Raw genomic sequence first — 9,114 nt, forward strand, 5'->3', positions numbered from 1 at the left:
TTTACGAAGTCTACTGGTAACCATTTTATGAATCAGCTTAATTTGATTAGAACTTGTAGTAAAATAGTTTAGTATAGCTACTGAAGACATATAAGTCACTTTTATTGTAAAAACAAGAATTTGTAATTATGTTAACTCAGAATGGTCTTAAACATTAAATAAAGGTATTTAAAAGTTATTTTAAATAAAGTTCACTCTACTGTTTGCAGATTTGTCTTTCTCAGCAGCAGAGAGATGGCACCATTTACTGGGGGGGGAGGGGGGGGGGGATAAAATCATTCCTTATGCTTCCTAGGATGGTGACAAATCTAATACACTTGGTTTACGGGATTTTTTTTTTCTACACGCTTCAGAAAGCTGAGATTCAAATTTGGCAGATCTTAAGGCTTAAAACTGCTTCTGTTATTTACTTTCATATCTGTCTACAAATATACAAAGCCTCTGCAATCACATTCTGATGGTAGAAAAAACAGCTACTGCAACACTCCATGAATAACTTTAATTTATTACATTGCATGATTCGGGGGGGGGGGGTGTTGAGGGTAGAGGAATAGATCAGACAAGGGTAAGCATTTCTGCTCAACAAACATGGAAATGTTTGGAGCATGGACAGAATGAACATGTGGAGAAGTGATTATGCAGAAAGTCTGAGATTCCTGCACTCCACATGTCTTTTACTATGGTTTATCTTAGCGTTTCAGATCTTCACTGCAATCTTTGTTTTAAGCCCCAAATATAGACACCCGGCATAGTGCTGTCCCATCCTAATTAGGAACTAGTGGTGCTACTACCTCCGAGCAGACCTTCATGTTACGGCAAGGTTGTCTACCAGCTATAAACAACTAGCCACAGTGCAGTACCTTTCGGGCACCATCAGCTCTTTGCAGAAAACCCAGAAATTCTTACTCCATCGTTTTCCCCCATTAAAAGTGTATTACCAGGGACTAAATCTGGGCTGCTGCTATTGCGTCCCCCGAGACCTCCCTCTTCTCTCCTGTGCCAGCCCTGAGCAATGCCCCTCTGAACGGGCCGCTGTGAGTCCCCTCCCCGATGAAGCCCTTCAGAAGGGCGAGCTCAAACACAGCTCCCGGGCCAGAAGGGCCTGTGACAGGGGGGACAACTGTGCCCAAACCCCCTTCATTAAAGGCATCACCGACGAAGCAGCTCGGCGCTCTGCAGCAATGCCCACAAGGCACGGGCGAACGGCGGGCTGACCGACCCCTCTCCCGCGTCGCAAGGCGGAGGGGGGTATCTGCAAATCGACCGAACCGTCGCCCCGCGTCCGCCCCAGCGCTGACTAACGCTCGGGCCCCCAGCAGCCCCCGCCAGCCGGGGGACGACGGGGCGCCGGGACGAGTGGCGGGGGCTCCGCAGCGCTCGGAGCCGGTGAGGGAAACCGGCGCCTCTCGGCCGCTCCCCTGGAGCCGGCGGGGCCCCTCGTCCCTACCCCGGGCAGCTCTGTCGCCGGGGAGCGGAGCGGGCCGGCACCCCCGCACGGCTCCCCTCACTCAGGCGTACCCCTACCTCCTCCCCGCCACTAGCCAGCAGCCGGCTGCGATAGAACCCTCTCCGGATAACGCCGTCCCGCGGCTCCCCCGGCGCCCAGCGCAGCCCGGCCGGCCCTTACCGCGCTGCCTGCGGAGGTGTCGCCGCCGCGGCCGCTGTGATTGCGGCAGGCGCCGCGCGGAGCCAAGCGACCGCGGGCCGCGGCGGGCGGAGACTGGCCCCGGCCAATCGCGGCCGGACACCCGCCCGGCCGCACTACGCGCCCCAGCAAGCACGGCGCGCCCCCGCGCTCCAAGGGCCGCGGGCCTTGCGCGCAAAGCGCGCTGGGAGTTGTAGTCCGCCGGCTGCCCGGCGAGTCGCGAGGCCCCGCCCCGGGTGCAGCTGGGGAGCGTGCCTCGCGTGGCGTGGGCACCCCGGCTGGTGCGGGTTAGAGGCCGCCGGGAGCTCCCGGGCCGTGCCCGCCCGTGGTGCGTTGGGCACGTTGTGCCTCGGGCACGAACAGGCCGGTGCCGGCTCAGCTTTCCCGTTGGAACTGTCCTCCTGCTGTTTCCCGGCAGGATGGAGGCCGGAGGCCCAGAACGGGAAGGTGGAGGAATGTGTCAAAGGGTAGTTCATGAAATGACGGAAGAAAACCAGTGCCCCCACATCGTCCTTGTGTATTTCAGCAACGATGGCCAGCGGAGTCCTGGCTTCTTACTGCAGGCTGTGCCAGCCCTTGCTCATGGCCTGCTCCCTGCTGTGCAGGAGTGGCTCAGGTACGGTACTGAAATCTGCACGTATCAGTAGAGAGAGGTGTTGGGGGGGATTGGTCACGTACTGCAAAAAAGCCTGGTAAACACTGCTGTAAAGTCTTCTCCATTTTTAATGAAAGAGAAGCAAAGATTCTTTTTGAAAAGTACAGCCGCATGCTCTTTGCCTAATAAACCACACAGAAAGGAGCACACCAGCTTCCCTCTTGCACGCTGACTATCGGTTAAAAAAAACAAGTTTGCATTCGGTTACCAACCAACTATGTTTTTGAACGTCTGCAGAAAGTCATAGTTTTGCTCTGAGTTTGCCATTTGCATTATATGGACCGTCTCAGCTTTGCTTATGATAATAAATGTAAATAGTCATTATGGGTTAATCATCAGTTCTTTTCTAGAAGTTGGAGTCCCCAGTAACCTGGCATGCCTCCTGACAGAGCCAAGCTGTTAAAATTCATGCTGGTTCAGGGATGGCCTTTTTGAACTAACAAAGACCATCATGCTGGTTATCCAACAGGAAAAAACAAGCCCTAAACCATCCCTTCCCCTCAATTTAATTTGAGCTTAATAACCACATGGGTTATGCTTATGTTTTGAGTATTATCCTCCAGCCCTAAAAGTTATCTAGTATCAGTTAAGAGCATCGCTGACCCATCATCCAAGTCCAAAGGTGTTTTTCCTATTGTTTGTCATAGCTAGGCTACGTGAGGTAAGTACACCTTGTGTCAGCTGTCACTTCTAGAAAAACTAATAATATCATGGCCAAATAACCTGTCTAGAAATTCTACATTCATTAAACATCAGCAGGATGTTCCTCATTGTGAAAAATAATAGATGGGAAGACCCCTACAGGAATCCTGCATGTCAGTTAAATTTATCAGACAGGTACTGAAGACACTCAAGTAATATTCAGATTTTTACTACTGAATGCAATTATTGCTTTGATGTTGTTAGAAAGTTAGCAAGCCTTCCTGAATCGGGTGTGAATTTTGTATAAAGGAAAGATATGAATGGTGTTGCTGGGTATGTGGGCTGAAGTAAGCAGAGAGATTGCTAAGATACAGTTGTGGGTAGTCTCAAACAGAAGTGACTGCATCTCCTGCAGCAGGAATTGAGCATGATCCTTGCGGCCACTGATACCATGGAAGAGAAGAAATGAAAGAAATAATGTTTTGTCAATCACACAAACACATATTTAATGGCTGTGTAAACAAACATACATATCACAGAATGGTATAGGTTGGAAAAGACCTTTAAGATCATCGAGTCCAACCGTAAACCTAACACTACCAAGACCACCACTATACCATGTCCCTAAGCACCTCATCCAAACGTCTTTTAAATACTTCCAGGGATGGCGACTCAACCACTTCCCTGGGCAGCCTGTTCCAATGCTTGATAACCCTTTCAGTGAAACAAAATTTCCTAATGTTGAGTCTAAACCTCCCCTGGCACAACTTGAGGCCATTCCCTCTTGTCCTATCACTTGTTACCTGGGAGAAGAGACCAACCCCCACCTCTCTACAACCTCCTTTCAGGTAGTTGTAGAGAGCAATAAGGTCTCCCCTCAGCCTCCTTTTCTCCAGGCTGAACAACCCCAGTTCCCTCAGCCGCTTCTCATCAGACTTGTGCTCCAGACCCTTCACCAGCTTCGTTGCCCTTCTCTGGACACGCTCCAGCCCCTCAATGTCTCTCTTGTAGCGAGGGGCCCAAAACTGAACACAGTATTCGAGGTGCGGCCTCACCAGTGCCGAGTACAGGGGCACGATCACTTCCCTAGTCCTGCTGGCCACACTATTCCTGATACGAGCCAGGATGCCATTGGCTTTCTTGGCCACCTGGGCACACTGCTGGCTCATATTCAGGCAGCTGTCAACCAACACCCCCAGGTCCTTTTCTGCCAGGCAGCTTTCCAGCCACTCTTCCCCAAGCCTGTAGCGTTGCATGGGGTTGCTGTGGCCCAGGTGCAGGACCTGGCACTTGGCCTTGTTAAACCTCATACAATTGACCTCGGCCCATCGATCCAGCCTGTCCAGGTCCCTCTGCAGAGCCTTCCTACCCTCAAGCAGATCAACACTCCCGCACAACTTGGTGTTGTCCACAAACTTACTGAGGGTGCACTCGATCCCCTCATCCAGATCATTGATAAAGATATTAAACAGGACTGGCCCCAACACAGAGCCCTGGGGAACACCACTTGTGACCGGCTGCCAACTGGATTTAACTCCATTCACCACCACTCTTTGGGCCCGGCCATCCAGCCAGTTCTTTACCCAGCGAAGAGTACACCCGTCCAAGCCATGAGCAGCCAGTTTCTCCAGGAGAATGCTGTGGGAAACCGTGTCAAAGGTGCTACTGAAGTCTAGGTAGACAACATCCACAGCCTTCCCCTCATCCATTAGGCAGGTCGCCTTGTCATAGAAGGAGATCAGGTTGGTCAAGCAGGACAAAAATATAATGTTTTTTAAAAGAGAAAAGCACGTAAGTAGGTAAAAACATGATGCATTTATGAAACGTTTTGCTCCTTGCTCTGACAGCACTAAAAAGCAAAAGTAGCCATCACCCATATGTCTCATAACAAAACTTTGACTCTCTCAATGCAGTTCTACCAACCCACCAAAGCCACATGCTACAAATGAGAACTAAGATGCTAGCAAACTCTGAAAGTGTTGACCAAATGAGAACAAAAAAAAACCCCAAATGTGAAACATAAAAACTGCAGAGAAGGTGGGTTCTTTCTTAATAGTGAGATTTTACCGACCAAGAATGGAAAGTCCTACAGACCGCAAGGCTGCTATACAGTAAGAGTGGGTAGTTTAGCTCTGATTGTGTTTTGCTAAGAGTGCTCTCAGAGGAACCTCACTCTTACCTCCAACATTGCTGACGCTGGGCTGGCTTAAAGTGCTGGCATGGTAGTAGTAGTTCTGGTAAAGCACAGGTTTCCCCAAAAGAGGTTTTACAGATTTCTGGCAGAACTCTGCAGATGTTTTAACACCAGTATTTACGGTACCATGCCGCTAACCTTACAGCTGACGGAATTTAGACTGAAAAGTCATTGGTTTTGCTTTTAATCTGCCAGGAAAGGTATTTATAAAAATGTACAGGAAGCCATTCTGGACTTCACATACATTTCTCCTTTAACAGCATCTGAATAGATCAAGATTTTTTTTTTTTAATGAGTCAAGGACATTTTTAGCTGGGAGAAAATGGACTGGAATAATGAATCAAGCTCACTTAGGGCATGTACCAGGGAGCAAGATGCAGAGGTTATACACTGGTATAGTAAGAAAGTGAATGCAAATCATGTGACTATTAGATTGAAAACCAGCTAATGAACCATAACACTTCCATAAGACTTTATCAGTTCTGCGGGGAATTTTTTTAAAGAATGTTTCCACTTCTTGGAAAAATTGTCACCAAACGTTATTGAACATTTTCAAAGGGAAAGATAGAATGAATCCATAAACATGTCCCATGTGGATGAATCTGGAAAAAAAAAGAGAAAAAATGATTTTATTCATTAAAAGAAGATTTTTATATTATTTGATTCAGTAGCAATGTTTAAGAATGCAGGGGGCCAAGACCACACTAGCTGTCTTGGATCCAGAGCTGATTAATATACTGTTATTGTGATGCTTATTGATGCCCCAGATGCTTATTCAGCCATTCAACTACAGGTTTGCTCATGCAGTTGCTTGTTTCAGGACATTTTAGGCTTTAAAGAGCTTTGCCATATAAATCCCTTTGTATGTTTGCATAGTATTTACCAAGATGATGCCTTGAGTAGGGGAGATAAAAGGCAATCTCTGCTTTTCCATCTCCTCTTTTGTGCTTAAAAGGATTTTCCTGAGCTGCTCCGTACCCAGGCAGCATGGTCAGCTGCCCCCAGCCCCAACATGGCAACAAATGCTTCTACAAAATCATCAAGTTCTATTAAATGCTGGATTCTTAATCCAAATTTAAATGATTGCTTAACATTAATCCTAGATTGCAGCTATTCGTGTAATTTTAAGCTTCCCTGATCTATTTTAAACACTTTAAAGAATGCTAATCTTTGTAGTTGCGCTAACTTGATAACTATTAGCAAAGAGTTAAAAACAAAATAAGAAATTCTGAAAAAAACCCAGCTAATATGTAAGGTAAAGAGTAGGAGAGATTCATAGTTAACAAAACAATGTGCTGAGCATGGTCTTTCAAAATCTTCACCAGCAATGAGATTAGGTTTGTCAGACTAGTAATGATGCCTGCCTAGTTGCCTTGTAAAGGCAAATATCAGACATGGTTATCCCACATGTTTGAAAAGAGGGAAGATTTAGTTCTCATTTTAGCAAAATTAATAGATTAACAAGGGGGTGAGCTTAGCTATCAAATGATTCAAGGAAAAAACAATGTTCGTCTTTATTTTGGGAGGAAAATCAGAAGAGACATACATGAAGTGACCTTAATTCTGACAGAAAGAGAGTTAATGGCAGGCATATCATCATGGAGATAAACTGAGATGAAGCGAGTCTGGGAGCCAGAGGGATTCAGAGGTTTAGTTCACTTACATCACTAGGGGAATATATACACATACATTTTGAGAGGGAGTGAGGGAAAACCTTATCGCTACAGTTTCATACATGCTTTCTTCAACTGTTCTGACAGATTTAACTACATTTGACAGTGTTCAAGATAGTGGGTTCCTATATTTTTCTTGGAAATAGGTGGGCAAGTAGAGAGGAAAGGCTTGAGACAGCACCAGAGAAAAACAGTGAACACGATGGCCCTTTTTGGAGGAAGGGAGAGGAAGGTGAGAAGAGTGAGACGAAATGATCAATTTGTTCCTTTTATATATATTTTTAGAGAGAGAAATCTATATGTATGCATCTTGATATAGAATATCTATATACTATACATATATGTGTATATACGTTAATTTTATTCATTAGCATAAACGCTCCAATTTGGGGGAAAGATTTCCAGATCAGAGCCTCACTACATACAGAACTCCTCAGCACTTAGTGGTTCCTAGTTAAGTTTTGTGTATATCATGTCAATAAATAACTGAGTGAACTGTAGTGTAGAAAAGAACAATTAGAGGTTGCAGAAAGATCACTTACGAGAAAAGATTGAAAGACCTGGGGCAATTTAACATAGACAAGCAAAGATCCAGGAGAGACACTCTAACATGACACATAACAGCCTGCTGCAAGAGGAAGGTAAAAATATTTTAATGTCTCCAGAAAACAGAACAAGAAATAACAGTCTTAAAATGCAACAGGTACCTGTAGATTAGAGAGTGGAAAATATTTAGTGGAAACTAAAGCACTGGCCCAGAATGGTCCTTAGCATTGAAGCCTACAAACATGGCCATACAAACACAGTTTCTTCCAAGACTAAAAGTTGTTAGATATTTTGTAGCGTTCCTTTCTCCTATGAGCTTTTTGGGGAAAGACAACAATCTCCCAGGAAATGCAATATTTCTATCAGGCCAATTCTCCAGGAAGAGCTCTGCGGGGAAGGAGGAGCTGAGGTTTACTCTGTGAGACTTTGTGTCCATTCCTGTTCCAAAAAATAAATAAACAAGCAAGAGTATGAAAGCATGCCAGGAGAAGTAAGTCACTGATTTCTGCATAATTGCAAAAGGAGCATGCGCAGCACTGACACTCAATGAAAGAGTAAAGATATGACTGAAATGCACCTGGTAATTTTCTTTATGGTGGAAGCATAAATCTGATGCAAAGAATTTGAGGCATATACTTCTACCCTGATCTGTGTCAAATGCAGGGGAATAGGAACACATGTAAACACATATGTTGAAGAAGACAGAGCTTAGAGACATCCTGATCTAGGATCTGTCTGCACATACCAGTTTTATATTTGTATCTGGGAAAGTCTGAATAAGTATGCCAGAAAGTTTAAGTGCAAGACAGTGTGGTCACTACATACACATACAGAATAGCATCAGCTTCAAACCGAGAAATGCTTCCTTGAACGTACGCTTGCACAGAGAGCTGAAAAAGGCTCATCAGAAAAGCTAAATGCACTCAGTTCAGGGTTCAATCTTTATCCTACAGAAAACATGAAAAAGACTCCCATCCTCTTGTGTATCTTTTCTGCAGATGACACCTTTCTGCCTTTGTAGCCAAGTATTAAGTGAGTTGTATGGAAAAAGCAATGGGAGTAGAATAAAGGTGTGAGGTGATGGCCTCAAATATCCATATGATCAGGAAATTCAAGGGAAGGACAATGTGTACTAGAGAAAATAGGCAGGGAGGAGGGAAAAGGGGAAGAAGTCTAAAGGTTAAAGGACTACAAACACGTCCTTGCAGACAGTGGCTTCCAAATAACCTGTGTGACTACGCAATGGGGAAAAATTTCCCCATTTATTATTTTTAAAATTTCCCCATTTTTATTTTAAAAATTGTGAAATAAGGTAATGGCCAGCAGTAGGCTTAATGGTGTTATTTATTGCAAATCTAGTTCATCAGCATTTTCATACGTATAAAATATTCACTGAAAACTGTGAAAACAAATGCCAATTGTGAAGTGTATACACCCAGAATAGGATTCTCTGAACTTGACTTCTGTTGTCTTCTTTCTTAATCTCAGGCAATCATGGGAATCCTCATATCTGACTGACATACTTCCTAAACCTCACTGCATGCATCCCCTTGATAATGATGTTTTTCTTGCACACAATTAATGTCTAAATATGTGATATGTTTGCAGTATCATTGTGGATATCTGCACTCAGATTCCAGTTGAATTACCCACTGCCACAGTCAGGAAGAGTGCTCTTTTCTTTCTCTGTTGGTTAAAATACACTTCCCTCCATATTAGATTCAGGCTTGCTCAGTCGATCTACATATGTACAGTTCCA

The sequence above is a fragment of the Mycteria americana genome, chromosome 5, assembly GCF_035582795.1.
Source record: "Mycteria americana isolate JAX WOST 10 ecotype Jacksonville Zoo and Gardens chromosome 5, USCA_MyAme_1.0, whole genome shotgun sequence".
In the NCBI taxonomy this organism is placed as follows: domain Eukaryota; kingdom Metazoa; phylum Chordata; class Aves; order Ciconiiformes; family Ciconiidae; genus Mycteria; species Mycteria americana.